Consider the following 15,461-nt stretch of genomic DNA (forward strand, 5'->3'; position numbering starts at 1 on the left):
AAAATATAAGTTAAAAAATACACAAAAATGAAAACAATTTTTGAAAACTTAAGTAAAAAAAATAGAAAAATATTCATGCTGATAACTGAGCAAAGTTAAAATGGAGTTGGGTATGGTTAATCAGGTAAGGCTTGTAGTTTGAAGATTTTGGAGGAAAATATGAAAAAAAAATTCAGCAAGGGACTTTCAGGCTTACAATTTACTTTTAAGAACTCAAACCTAACAACCCTCCTGAGTAAGATAGCTGTTTCATATGAGTTATTTTTTCCACTAAAACCGTGTTTCTGGTGTAAATATTGAAGAAAAGGCAGAAGAAATCAAGAATTTTTTTATCCGAATTATGCATTTCAAACCTGTAATCTACTATCTACTATCTGTAATGTAGGTAAGCATGCACCTTTACCTAAATGAAACAGAATGATCAAGAAAAATAACTGAAAAAAAAAAAAAGGCCCGCAGAAGAGCTAAACGAAAGGTCAAATTTTACACTAAAATTTATACTTGGGATTTATAGGAGATACCTTCATGTCTTCACTAAGAGCAGTAATTCTTTAAGCACAATTATATAAATGAATTTAGTTTCTTATAAACGTATAATTCTATAAATTGGGTTTATTGTGTTTTAAGCTAATAGATTAGGAAAACTAGTGCTGTAGACAGGCATGCTGATCAAAGAAGCAATGACGAAAATATGACTAGGGACGAGAAAGAACCTTATCAACTAAGGTTGATCAACTTATCAACTTTATATTCTATATGCACTTCATATAGAATATAAAGCCTCAACAACTTGATAATTCCTAAGGGGGGGTTTACCTTATTTATAATAAAGAACAGTGATAAGTCAGGAGTATTTTCTTTAAAGGTTAAATGAAGTTGACAGGCTCTGCTTAATAACGAAGAAAATTTTAAGGGAAATGCAAATGACAAAAAACTGAGACTCATGGAGCCGATGACTACATCTGGTTGTGTTCCACTTGGAGAGGTCAGGAGGTAGTCTACTGAAGGGCCTCACTAAAAACCCTTCCCTTCCCTGTCAGTTAAACACAGTCAACATTCTGATTCTCAGGCTCAAAACTTAGTTTGTCAGCCCCCTAAGAATGGAATCATGTTTTAAGGGTAGAATAGCGTTGATTAATGAGGCTAATGTGTAATGCTAAAATGCCAATTTATTAATATACAAAGAGGACCACAACCGTTAGTGGCCCTAGAAAACTCTTTTCCAAAAGGACAGCCCATTCTCTCACGATACGCAGACCTATGCGAAAATCCAAAGCCTTAACAGAAAGTTGATTGGTGAGTATGGAGCCAGAAAAAGGAGAATCTGATAAATAAAATATTTTATAACTTAAGTACTTTTCAGTGTTTCTGGAGCATTAGCATTCTAAGGAGGTATCTCAGAGGCTGTTTTATATGCTTGCAACCTATGTAAGATTCCTTTTAGAGGAAAAATGTTCCAACGCTAAAAAGCAAAGTTCAAAAACTACTGTCTTCCTTAAAAGAGACAGAGTGGTCTAACAGTAAAAGAATACTTGAAAAGCCCCTGTCTCCTAGACAATGCTTAGCTGGACAAACCTGACGGATTTGTGACTTTCCTTATTTTCCGCTTTCACTGTTGACCAAATTTCCTTCCTGTTAACACTTACCACCACACTCTCTTTGTACAAAAGACAATAGTCAGGGGCGCCTGGGTGGCGCAGTCGGTTAAGCGTCCGACTTCAGCCAGGTCACGATCTCGCGGTCCGTGAGTTCGAGCCCCGCGTCCGGCTCTGGGCTGATGGCTCGGAGCCTGGAGCCTGTTTCCGATTCTGTGTCTCCCTCTCTCTCTGCCCCTCCCCCGTTCATGCTCTGTCTCTCTCTGTCCCAAAAATAAATAAACGTTGAAAAAAAAAATTAAAAAAACAAACAAAAGACAATAGTCAGTTAATAGCCCTAGTCTTATAAGAGTAGGACCCATTCTCTTTCACACATCTTTGTGGTTCTCTATTATGATCTATTAAATGTTGATTTTATTTTATCCTTTGAAATTAAATCTTTCCAATTTCTTGGGTAATACTTCAATGTTTTCTTAAGTACTGACAGTAGTATATAAAATAATTTATAAATATTTCCAGTCTGAATAGTTAAATTGAAATAATTTTTGGTATTTTTTTAAAAGTAAAACTTGACAGCTTGGATATTCAGAAAGGGTCTGTCCTTAGGGCTATATTCAGCTGAGATGATGTAGTGGGTTGTACAGTGTTGCCCAAAATTCATGTCCACCCAGGACCTCAGAATGTGATCTTATTTGGAAACAGGTTCTTTGCACATATAATTCATTGAGATGAGGTCATACTGGATTGGGGCAGGCCCTAAATCCAATGGCTGGTGTCTTTCATAGAGGAGATACACAAGGAAAAAGGCAGACAGAGGCAGAGACTGGAGTTAAACTACCAAAAGCCAAGGAATGCCAACAAAGATTGTTGGCAACCCCGTCAAAGACTAGAAAAAGCATGAAAGGATTCTACTCTAGAGCCTTTGAAGGGAAGAGCATGACCTTCGAGGCACCTTGATTTCAGACTTCCAGGCTCCAGAAGTGTGAGAGAGTAAGTTTTAGTTTATTTGGTCACACAGTTTGTGGTACTTTTGTTATGAAAACCCTAGAAAACTAATACATATGTGAATGCAAGCAAAACTGTTCTTTTTACAGAAATATTTGTGAAACACCAGTGCTTTAAAGGACTTCTATTCAAGTGATATGCTGTTACTAAGAGAGTACAAGAACAGAAAGCTTCCAGTGTCATATCTTACAATCATTACACTATACCATATCCTCCGTCTTCCTCCCTTCCAACCACCCAGTAGTTGCCACATGCTTACAATGTGCCAAGCAGTGGACAACGGACAAAATAACTACTATACCCTCTGTCATGGTGATCTCAGTCTAGTCTCACTCAATAGGTTGTAAAAGTCCTCCCATGGCAATGCATACAGCCACCAAGTATTTTTTAATAACTATACAGTGTTTCATGGACTGCATGCAGCACACTTTAAGCAATATCCTATCAACAAATATTTCTATTATTTTCAATTCTTCAATATTATTATAAACAGTGAGATGAACATCATTGTACTTACATCTATACCCTTCTCTGCATATCCTGTCCAGATGAAAATCTTAGCATAGTATTTCTAGGTCAAGGGTATGTACATTTTACTTAACGATACAAACCGTCAAAATGACCTCAACAAAGAAGGTACCAATTGACGTTTCCACCAACAGTGAGAGTCCATTTCTTTAATCAACACTTGGTACTGGTATTTTCATTTAAGCCAATATTATAAATGACCAATAATGTTATTGTGCATTTCTGTGATTATTAGTGAGATATAGCCATTAATGGTATAGAGTTTAGAGCAAGGCTGTTTGAATTTGAATGCCAGTTCTACTAGTTCAAAGTTATTAAACTCTTGATACCTGTTTCCTCAACTGTAAAGCAAAGATAGGAAGAATATCTGCCAATAATGTAGCTGGGAGAATTAAATGGGTTAATATCTGTAAACTGCTTACAACTGTACATAGTTCACAGTGCTATTATTATTTCACAGGTCATCCAATCCTACTTCATTCTTTATGTGCAGATTTTCTGTTTATACTCAGCTCTTTCTTAATTTATAGGAACTCTTTGTATATTCTAGATCTTCATCCTTTGTCATGTAGTTGGTAAATACTTTTCCTAATGTATCGTTTGTCTTTGATTTTTCTTCTTTTTGGCTCTATTTCCCTAGAGAAATTTTATGTTTATATAGTCAAGTTATCAATCTTACCTTTATGGTTTCCAGGTTTTATGTACACAAGAAAACACTTTCCACAAAATATAGTATTTTAATTTAACAGTAAAGTGAAAGACAGTTAACAATTTTGGTTTTGTTTGTTAGAAGACTTGAGAGGTTATTTCTAGGCAGAGTCTCATTAATTTAACATTCAAGATGGGGAAACATTACAATTTTTTCTCCTTATTTTTTATTTTTATTTATTTTTATTTTTTCATATTAATTTATTGTCAAATTGGTTTCCATACAACACCCAGTACTCATCCCAACAGGTGCCCTCCTCAATGCCCATCACCCACTTTTCCCTCTCCCCCACCCCCCATCAACCCTCAGTTTGTTCTCAGTATTTAAGAGTCTCTTATAGTTTGCCTCCTTCCCTCTCTGTAACTTTTTTTTTCCCCCCTTCCCCTCCCCCATGGTCTTCTGTTAAGTTTCTCAGGATCCACACATGAGTGAAAACATATAGTATCTGTCTTTCTCTGTATGGCTCATTTCACTTAGTGTAATACCCTCCAGTTCCATCCACGTTGCTACAAATGGCCAGATTTCATTCTTTCTCATTGCCAAGTAGTATTCCATTGTATATATAAACCACATCTTCTTTATCCATTCGTCAGTTGATGGACATTTAAGTTCTTTCCATAATTTGGCTGTTGTTGAAAGTGCTGCTATAAACACTGGGGTACAAGGGCCCCTATGCATCAGCACTCCTATATCCCTTGGGTAAATTCCTAACAGTGCTATTGCTGGGTCATACGGTAGAACTATTTTTAATTTTGAGGAACCTCCACACTGTTTTCCAGAGTGGCTGCCCCAGTTTGCATTCCCACCAACAGTGCAAGAGGGTTCCCGTTTCTCCACATCTTCTCCAGCATCTATAGTCTCCTGATTTGTTCATTTTAGCCACTCTGACTGGCGTAAGGTGGTATCTCAGTGTGGTTTTGATTTGCTTTTCCCTGATGAGGAATGACGCTGAGCATCTTTTCATGTGTCTGTTGGCCATCTGAATGTCTTATTTAGAAAAGCGTCTATTCACGTCTCCTTAAAGTATTTCTGAAGAAAAAATAAAAACGTCTTCCCAAGTAGTCTCTTGGGACACTACTAAAAATATTTTCTAGAGCTATAGCGTCTCCACAAAGAGTGATTTATAATTTCCTGTTTCAGAATTTCTCTCAATCTTAAAAGTTTTCTGTTAAACAAATGGGCATCTACATTCTATGAAATCATATATCTAGGTTTTACATGTTATGAAGAGATTTTGGCTTACTGATATACCAGATACATACAAAAAATTACAACACGGACAGGCTGTTAACTGGGGTACTCAATGATTACTCAGATTGGCAAATGCCAAATTAGAAGCAAACCATTTTTAAAGCATTTAATCTGCTCCATTTTCCCCTCAAGGAAATTAATTTTTCTAAGGAAATTTCATTGTGCTCATCTACCTACATAGGCATGCTTTATCACTCTAGCTATTCTCTGTTCTAATTACAATCTAAATTTTGCATCCTTTGTGGATTTTCTTGCATGTCTTCTTCCAGGTAATTAATATGACTTAAATAAAACTGCATTTAACATAACACCTATGGCACCATGCAGAGCACTGCCCTCCATTCAATATGGTGCCATCATTACCTTAGGCATCATTCAACTGCTAATTTTTAGTCCATATTTACAACTACCTTGAATTTAATTTTCCTAAAATAGTATCCATCATTTTAGTGAAAATTAAATACTAGCTTCCTTCCATTGAGTACTAATTTTATAATTCTACTTTATTAAAAAGTAAACACACTAAGAGCATTCAATTTATTTGGCTTAATTTGTCCGTCACATACTTATAGGTTTATTGCTCACTCTTCAATTCTTTTGCACATACTTTACATGCATTCTAAATGGAGTCATTAGCTGGTGGCCAACATGCAAAGGCCAGTTTCATATGCTTTACTCATAGGTTTGCATTAAAAACAAAACAAAATAGGGGCACCAGGCTGGCTCAATCAGTTGAGCATCGGACTCTTGGTTTCGGCTTAGGTCATGATCCCAGGGTCATGGAATTGAGTTCTGTGTCTGGCTCTGTGCTGAGCATGGAGCCTGCTAAAGATTCTCTCTCTGTCTCCTCTCCCCGCGCCCCCTGCCCCTCTGCCCCTCTACCCTGCTTGTTTTTTCTCTCTAAAATAAAATTATTTCCACTAAAAGAAATTCTCTAAAGAGAAATTCATTTATTTTAAATAAACTTGGTGCAACCTCTTTCTACATAGCCCTTAATTAGACAATATTCCATCAGAGGTCCACAGTCTATCATAGTCCCTGATTCTAAATTCTAACCTAGCTGGAAAACAAAACAAAACAAAACTATGAGACGTTAGGAAAGTACTGTTCTCTACCTCCACAATGCAGCTTTCAAACTGTCACCAGAATTCCCAAGCTTTCCTTAAATAATCAAACAAAAACAATATCTAAAGAATTCCAAATTTCTCAAAAGGCCCTCGGGGTACATTTTCATTATATACTTCATTCTTTCTACACTCCTGTTATAATATCCATGCTGTGTCCCAAATACGTCCTATTCATTTTCTAAATGAGCTTTGGAGATTTTCATCTTATTTCTTTTGATAAGAAGAAATGCCTCCTCATCTCCTACCTATCCCTACTTCATCTCTAGTACTCACTCAAGAACTGCCTCAAATATCATCTCCTCTAAGAAGCTTTCCTCATCTCACCCAGCAGAAATTTAGTGCTCTGAAAGTGATTTCTTCTCCAAATAACTTTGACCTAAATAGGTGTATCTTGATAAATATATGTCTATATAATGCTTTATAGTTGAGCTGCTTGTACAAATAGTATCTCAATTAATAGTCATTCTGTGTAGTCACATTAAAAATCATATAGAGGATGGATACTCAAGATCTAACACTTAGTAAATAAACAAAGGAATTTAGTTGTACCTGCATAAACTAAAGGTATATGTATACATGGTTTCTGGAACCTAGAAAGGACTTTTGGAAACATGAAAGTAACATCCCAAAAAGTTTCTAAAGGAAGACATATCTTATAATTGAACCATTTTCCTGTTTGTTTAAACCAACAGTTAATAGCCACTCCTGAAGTTTTTGACATAAATATGAAAAGGCTCATATTGCTAAGGAATCTACCAGAAGAACTCTGTCTCCTAGGTGTGGTTAATAATATTTGCAGATGATTCTTAGACTGAAACTATGACCTAATGCATTTGTTAAAACAAACAAAGCAGGCTGTCCATTCCTTATTGAAAAATGAAAAGCTAGCCTATTTCCAGTGATCATTTTTTTCAGATATTTTGGCAAACAGAGCATTATTTGTTAGCAGTGGGATTATTTATGTGGTGAGAATTTTAATAACAGTATTCCATAAATCAGCTTATATACAACGTCATTTTATCAACGTTCCTATTCAGGTGAAATAAAAGTTAAGCCAATGGAACCAGGTGATCTGGGTTCAAATTCTAATTCCTGACTTTGTAATGTGATCCTGGATAAGCTGCTTAATTTCTCTGGGTCTCAGGTTCAATATATGTAAAACCAGGAGGTTGGATGAAATGATTCCTGGGGTGTGTTGCAGGCTCAAAAAAACGGAGAGAAGAAACACATCTTAAATTCATTTTATTAATAGAAGAAATTAAACTATCAGCATAAACTGACAATTTTTTTCTATTTATTTACAAAGCTGATAAATAATATTCTGAAACTGGCCCTAAAATGCTTAGTTGGGTTTCTCAGGTCAGTAAATCTAGCACTTTAAACTTAACTATCAATTTCCCTTCATTTTACTGAGGTATCTTTCATCTTTAGTCTCAAAAGTTGCTGTAAAATTTCTTGTTTCTTTGCAATTCATGACATAATTCATCCCAGTCTGGTGTTTCATCAATTTAACAGTTCTAATTGCCTTATTATCTGCTCTGGTGCAGTAGTAAAGCCTCTGAACATTTCATTTACCTTACCAACAAGAAAAGCCCATATATCTCAGCCTTAAGGATATTACCTCTACCTCTTGGATGAGCAGAGGCATGAAGAACTTAAGCTCTCTGGAAAGCCAATATAATCTATCACTATTTAACTGTTTGTCAATGTTTATGCCTGTCTCAACTCACATTTAATGGGGCTTTTTATTGTTATTTTCCACTATAAAATTTTGAAGGCACCTAAATGTCACTAATTCCTTTCCAAGTTTAGCATGTATATTGCAATGTTACTTACTTAGAGACACAGGGATATGGTGCAAATGCACAGGCTTTGAGAGCATTTAGGCAGATTAACTTGCGAAAGTTCAAATCTTAGTTCTGACCTTTGCTCTTTATATGGTCTTAAGGGAGTACCTGCCTCTCTCCGTCTCAGTTTCCTCATGTAAAACATGAAGACTAACTGCTCTACAATATGGTAGTGAATATAAAGTAAGTGTAGTTCCTGGTCCAATGCTGCATCATACTTAAGAGGGACTCAGTCACTGTTAGTCATATCCTTCCTATACCAAGGGCTCCCATTTGGCTGTGATTCTGCTTGTTGAACTGGCTAGTCTGAAAACAGATTCTAGTTATCAGCTACTTCTATAGGAGTGTTTCCAAATGGCTGGTTGTAACTCATTAGTCAGGATTGTAATAATCCTATGACTCCCGAAATCAATTCAGTGGGTCATGATCATTGTCGTTTTAATGAAAGAAAATAGAATGGAATTGGAAATAACAGAGTGCATCATAAGTGGTTAAAATGGAAATATTTCATTAAACTTTTGTTTCAGTCATACACACACACACACACACACACACACACACACACACACACACACACACTATGTCATGAGGTAAAATAAAATATATTTCTAAATCTGGGTTAGATCAGAAAAGTTTGAAATACACTGCTTCACAGAGAAGGCTAGTCATCTTGATTGGATCACTTTTTCTCCCTGCCCAACCTCCCCAGGGAAATGTACTACTGAGACCACTATTTCAGTGTAAAAGGCCCACCGGCAATGTCTCTCTACAGAAAGAGATTACACACACACACACAGACACACACAGACACACACACACACACCTGTGTGTGTATATGTATATATACGTATACACACATACATAGATGTTTGAAGTTACCTGCAATGTTAACAAGACCACGAAGAAGAAGTGATACTTTAATTCTTCCCTTACAAATATCTTTTGGGGAACCTGGGTGTCTCAGTCAGTTAAGCAACCAACTTTGGCTCAGGTCATAACCTCAGGGTTTGTGAATTCAAGCCCCATATTAGGCTCGCTGCTGTCAGTGCAGAGCCCACTTTGGATCCTCTGTTCCCTCTCTCTCTGCCCCCCACTCTCACGTACTCTTTCTCTTTCTTAAAAATAAATAAACATTAAAAAAAAAAAAGAAATATCTTTTTTGAGGCACCTGGGTGGCTCAGTCAGTTAAGTGTCCAACTCTTGATTTTGGCTCAGGTCATGATCTCATGGTCCTGAGATTAAGCTCTGCCATGGGTTCGACACTGAGTATGGAGCCTGCTTGGGATTCTCTCTCTCCCTCTCTCTCTCTGCCCCTCCCCTGCTTGTGCTCTCTTTCTTTCTCTCTCTCAAAATAAATAAATAAACATAAAAAAAACCATCAGTTTAGGGAAAAATATCTTTTTTAATTACTAGTCAAGTACTCATCTCACATTTTTCTACTTTTGAAATACAGTAGCAACTAAAGAGCTCCCTGGGGGCCTTAAAGATAATAATAATAACAAAGAAATTTACAACCAGAAAGACAGTTACCAAATGAGAATGCCACCTTTAAAACTGAAAATGTAAAAAATAAACAAACATAAAATAAAATCTAAAATATATTCTGTAACCACAACTCTTTCAGGAAAATACACTAATCTTTTGGGGAGAATATTTATTTTTGTCTTTTAAAGCAGAGCCAAATTAAATGGGAGTTGAAGGAGGGCTATTAGGGAAAGCTTTCCCCAGAAAGTGATCTTAAGTTAGGATTTGATGAATAAGAATTAGCAGAGTAAAGAAGAGGGAAATGGTATGTGGCAGGATGTAGCATTCTAGGACTAAAAAGCTACAAAAGATTCTTAACTGTGATAGAAAATGGAAAGTTGGTTTGAGAATTAAGTAAGGCTGGTTCATGAGTGTGGAGAAGAGTAGTAAGAGAAAAAGCTAACCAATAAAGCAGGGTGGGGGGGGGGGGGTGGTGGAGACAGCATAAAATCTTATCAGGTCATACTAAAGAATATGGACTCTTCCTAAATGTATTAGACAATCATATCAGGTGAGGGGCATAATCATATTTTAGTTAAAAAAGATCCCTATGACTGCAATTTGGAGAATGTAATAGTAAGGGAAATGGCAAGGGCCAGGCAACAAGGGGAGGTACAGCAATCCAGGAGAAAGACAATGGTGACCTATTCAAGGGTGGTAGCTGGGGGAATTGAGAGGGAGATTAAAGTGAAAATTATTTTAACCAGAGTGCATCTGATAGATGTGGGAAGACTAAAGAGGGAGCAGCCAAAGGTAACTGGGCAGATGGTGGTATGGTAGTACCACTGTCTGGCAAAAGGAGTCCGGGAGGAAGAGTGTGGGAGAGGGAGGGAAAGTATAAAACTACACAGTTGTTCCTCCTTATCTGTGGGGGATAAGTTGCAAGACCCCTAGTGGATGAAGGTAGTACAGAACCTTATATATACTGTGTTTTTTCCTAAACATACATACGTATGACAAAATATAATTTACAAATTAGGCACAAGAGATCAGTAACAACAATAAAACAGAATAACAATATACTGTAATAAAAGTTGTGAATGTGGTCTCTCAAAATATCTTATTGGACTATGCTAGTGTACAGTACTGGACTCACTTCCTGTGATGCTGTGAGATGATAAAACGCTTACGTGATGAGATGAATGATGTGAATGAGGTGAATGATGTAGGCACTATAACGTAGGGTTAGGCTACTACTGACCTAATCATGTGTCAGAAGGATGATGGGCTTCCAGACCACAACTGGCTATGAGGAGCTGAAACTGTGAAAAGCGAGAAAACCACGGATAAGAGGGGGGTGGCGGGGAGAGTACTGTAGTACCTTTTAGATCACCTTACATTTGAAGTGTCTCTATGACATTAAGCAGAAATGCCCAGAGGTAACCAGACCTGGAGTTCAAGTAAAAGATCTGGGCTGAGGATACACATGTGGGAGTTATAAACAACTGAAGTCAGAGGAATGGATGAGGCTGCTCACTGAATATTTACAAAGTGAAAAGGGAAAAGGAGCCCCAGGTAGACCTCAGAGAATATTTAAGACAGGGTAAGCTGCATTACTGCAAGAATGACATCTTTTTTTAAATTGAGGTGTAACTGAAATATGTCCATTTCAGGTGTATAACATAATGATTCAATATTTTTATTTTTTATTTTTTTTAATTTTTTTTTTCAACGTTTATTTATTTTTGGGACAGAGAGAGACAGAGCATGAACGGGGGAGGGGCAGAGAGAGAGGGAGACACAGAATCGGAAATAGGCTCCAGGCTCTGAGCCATCAGCCCAGAGCCTGACGTGGGGCTCGAACTCACGGACCGCGAGACTGTGACCTGGCTGAAGTCGACGCTTAACCGACTGCGCCACCAGGTGCCCCAGATTCAATATTTTTATATATTGCAAAATGATCACCACAATAAGTCTAACATCTATAACCATAGTTACATTTTTTTCTTGTGATAAGTTCTTGTGTGTGATGAGAACATTTACAACTGTTTTATTCACCATTACATCCCCATCACTCAATATCCCATCAAATATTAGTAGCTCAGTAATCTGTTGCATAAACAACAAAGGAAGAAGAAACCAAAAGTAGAATTGAGGAGGGGAAACGAGGTAGAAGGAAAACCAGAGGACTGCAGTATCACTGTAACCAAAGAAAGAAAACAGAATTAAAAGCCTTTTAAGAAGGAGGGGGAGGGCAATTCTGTCAATTGCTGCTAGTAAATCAAGATAAAGACTATTAAATATTATGGGTGACCTTTGTTTCATTGCTGTTGGTAAGGCAAAAAAACCCAAACTACAGTGGGTTAAGAAGTGACTGGGAGGTGGCAGTGTGGAGCCTGTGAATACAGACACAGCTTTTGACAAGTATGGATCCTAGGAAGGGAAATGACACAAAGGTTTATGCTGTTGATTCTTTAAGATGTTAGTGACTTCAGCATGCTTGAATACTACTGGAAAGAAACTGCTAAAGAGATTAAAGACATACAAAAGAGAAGCCTTTTGTATGTCTGAGCCTGGATGGCTCAGTTGGTTAAGCATTGGACTCTTGATCTCAGCTCAGGTCATGATCTTGCAGTTTGTGAGTTCAAGTCTCACGTTGGGCTCCACACTGACAGTATGGGGCCTGCTTGGGATTCTGTCTCTCCCTCTCTCTACCTCTCCCCCACTTGTGCGCATGCAAGCTCGCTCTCTCTCTCTTAAAACAAATAAACTTAAAAAAAAAAGAAAAAAGGAAAGAAAGAAACAAATATCCAGGGCAAGGAGATGGGATTCTGAACACAGGTAGAATGCTGGTTTTAGATAAGAAAGGTTCAGATCTTTGATTCTAAGAGGAAGAATAAGGGAAGTAACGCAGACTGCAAGTAAGTCTACAGGTTTGATAGTGCATGGGACACATACAAAGAGTATGTGATTCCTCCATTAGCGAGGGAAGACTTCAGGAAAGAAGTAATGATCAAGAAGAGACATAAAAATTAAGGACTAGTCACTATTATTCAGAGCAGTATGTTGGGAATGTTCTAGTCAGAGGAAGCTGCATATTTAGAAAAGGTCTGAACAGAGATTGATGTATTTACCAAGCCCCAAAACAAACAGAGTAGGGAAATTGGTTTGAGCCTAGATTTGGCCCCTGGCTTAAACTACCCCTCAGGCTGTTGCTGATATATTTCAAGGAATACTTTCGACTCTGAGAGGTGACTCTTGTTATTCCAATCAGGGCACTCTAACAATTAAGGATTCAGATGTTTGAAGAACTGTGGGCAAGGATTCATTAGCCAGTTACTCACCTATAAACTAAAGGCTTCTTGAATAACTACTAAGTTCAAGGTACCAACGTGGATTCTGGAGACTGCAAAGAGAATTAAGCATGTTTTTGGCACTCTTAAGCTCAGTCCTTTAATGGGCAGAAGAAGTAAAATGTTAGCTGAAGCCCATAGCCCATGTAAGATTTACTCCTTTTTTCTATCCTTTACTTCTCCTTTCTATTATCTTATGTATCTACCTGCTACTTGTCTCTCCCTCATCCTTCCCCTTCTTCTCTCTACCTTATTGGCCATCAGTGTAGATTTTATCAGTATGGAAAATTCTTAATACTTATTCTACTTACTGAACACTGCTTCATATTTCTGAGATCTCTAATTAAAAATTAGCTAAGTTCAACATTTCATATTCTAAAAAAAAAAGAAAAAGCTAAGTTATTTTTGTAAAAGGCCTTCAATGATTTTTCCTTATATGTCAATAGTATCCAAGAGAATACAGCATACATTTGGGGACTTAACATTTGAGGACTTAACTCTCAGTAAATACCCCCTAAAATGTTCACATAATATAATTTTAATTTTGCTGAAATATAATTCTGAAGGTTATGAGCTGTGAAAATGGTATTCAGGAATAAGTCAGTCACCAACATGGTGAATAAGTCTGACAACTGTCCAGCATCCAATCTCAATGCTATTCTGTTCCTTATTTTGTCCTTGTGTGTGATAGCTAGAATCCTAGTAAATGAATGGAAACACAAACAAAATTTTGTTTCTGTGAGGAAAAAGACCCAAAGAAGAAAGTCAATTACCAGTAGTGGTGACAATAATAAGTAAAAAAAAATCAAAGAAAATAATTGTTTGCAAATTTGGCCATTTGACAAGATTTCTTAACACATTCCTTAACAAAACATATATTGTCTATTGTATTTTCTCCAATTGCACATCATTATGTACCAACATGACAAAAAATAGCCAGAAAATTTTTAGTTGGGCTAAAATCTGGAATAACTATCAGGGATTCTTAAAGATTTGATAATCAACTACAGAATTATGATATTTTATCACACCATTAGACTCAAAAGACTGCCTAGGAGAAATAAGTGTCAGAGTCAAAAGTTACTGCCTTTTACTCTTTATGGTTAGAGGTATACACTAAGAGACTTAAACTCTAGATTGCAGAACTCATTCTGCTGCTTACTATCTGTGTACCTCTTTGAAAGTCACTTAATTTCTGTGTTAGCCAGGTCCTTGGAGAAGCAGACACCAACACGGTATTAAACTTGCAAGGATTTTATCACTGCAAACACACAGGAGAGAGAAAAATGAGAAGGGAGGTGGAAGGTTTGGCAAGGCCGCTAGGGAATCCTCAGGCCAAAGTCATTAGGGGAATCTCATGTCATCCAGGAAAAGGCCTGTATACGACTGGCTGACATCAGGTCGTGGGAAGCAAGGCGCTGAGAAAAACTGAGCGTCAGATTTCATGGTCCAGTAGCTGGGACCCATGCTTAATTACACTCTCTGCATACAGAGTTCTTCAAGTTCCATTCTCATGGCCACCACAACTTCTTCTACGAATTTTCACAACTATCAATTCCCTATTTTTGTGTTTCCTACTTCATGAGGTTGTGCAAAGTATCCTGGTAGGCACTAGGGATACGATGGTGACTAAGAGTGATGGTCTCTGTTCCTGAAAGAACTTCTCTAGTAGAAGATACAAAGAAGCAAAGAGACAATTAAATACTGTGTAGGTCATTCAGATTGTCACTTACCTACATCTATGGTGGCTCCCTCATACTTGTAGAAAATAAATCTACATACTCCTTAGTACGACATACACGACTGGGTCCTAATTTATGTTATTAACTTATCTCTTACTAACTCTTCGGTCCCCATACCATAAACACTGCAGCCATCACAAACATTTTATTGACTCCCATATGTAATATACCAATTCACAACTCCCTGTTTTTACACATATAGTTCTATCTAGAATGTGACTTTCATTTGGCCTCAAGATTCTGCTCAAATGTCACATGTGATAAGCCTTCTCTAATTCTAGAGCTGTGGTTCTCAACAGGGGCAATTTTATTCCCTATCTCCCAAGGAAGCATTTGACAATGTTGGGAGACAATTCTGGTTTGTTCCAAGTGTGTGTGTTTGGGGTGGGGAGGTGCTACTGGCATCAAATGGGTAGAGACTAGGGGTACTGCTAAAAACCTCACAATGTAAAAGACAACCTTCCCCAACCCCCAATAAATAAGTATACAGACCAAAAAATCAAAAGTGCCAAGGCTGAATAACCCTGCCCTAGAGGCAGTTTGTCATAACCTCATCTGAGCTCACAAAGCATTCTGTCTTTAATTAGATGCTATTCATCTTTCTTTAACACCACAAGCTCCTAGAGCACAGAATATGTGATTTATCTATCTATACCTAATAACGTAGTTAGTCTTATCCCTTTTATAAATTTGTCAAAGTATAAAAAGGTATATAGTCAGTGCACTGGGATCACTCAACAGGTGCTCTCACCTTGGGTCTACCCACTTCCTGTTTTTTTTTTTGGACGGGGGCAAATTACTTAAACTCAATTTCATCTGTAAAATAGAGCTCACTGCAGC

General features: G+C 37.3%; 1 protein-coding gene across 1 annotated transcript in view; it reads right to left on the reverse strand.

Annotated features, from left to right (window-relative positions):
* Positions 1-15,461, reverse strand: part of TBCA (tubulin folding cofactor A) — a 77,626-nt gene that overhangs the window by 40,105 nt on the left and 22,060 nt on the right. The window lies entirely within an intron of this gene.

The sequence above is a fragment of the Leopardus geoffroyi genome, chromosome A1 (assembly GCF_018350155.1).
Source record: "Leopardus geoffroyi isolate Oge1 chromosome A1, O.geoffroyi_Oge1_pat1.0, whole genome shotgun sequence".
NCBI lineage: Eukaryota > Metazoa > Chordata > Mammalia > Carnivora > Felidae > Leopardus > Leopardus geoffroyi.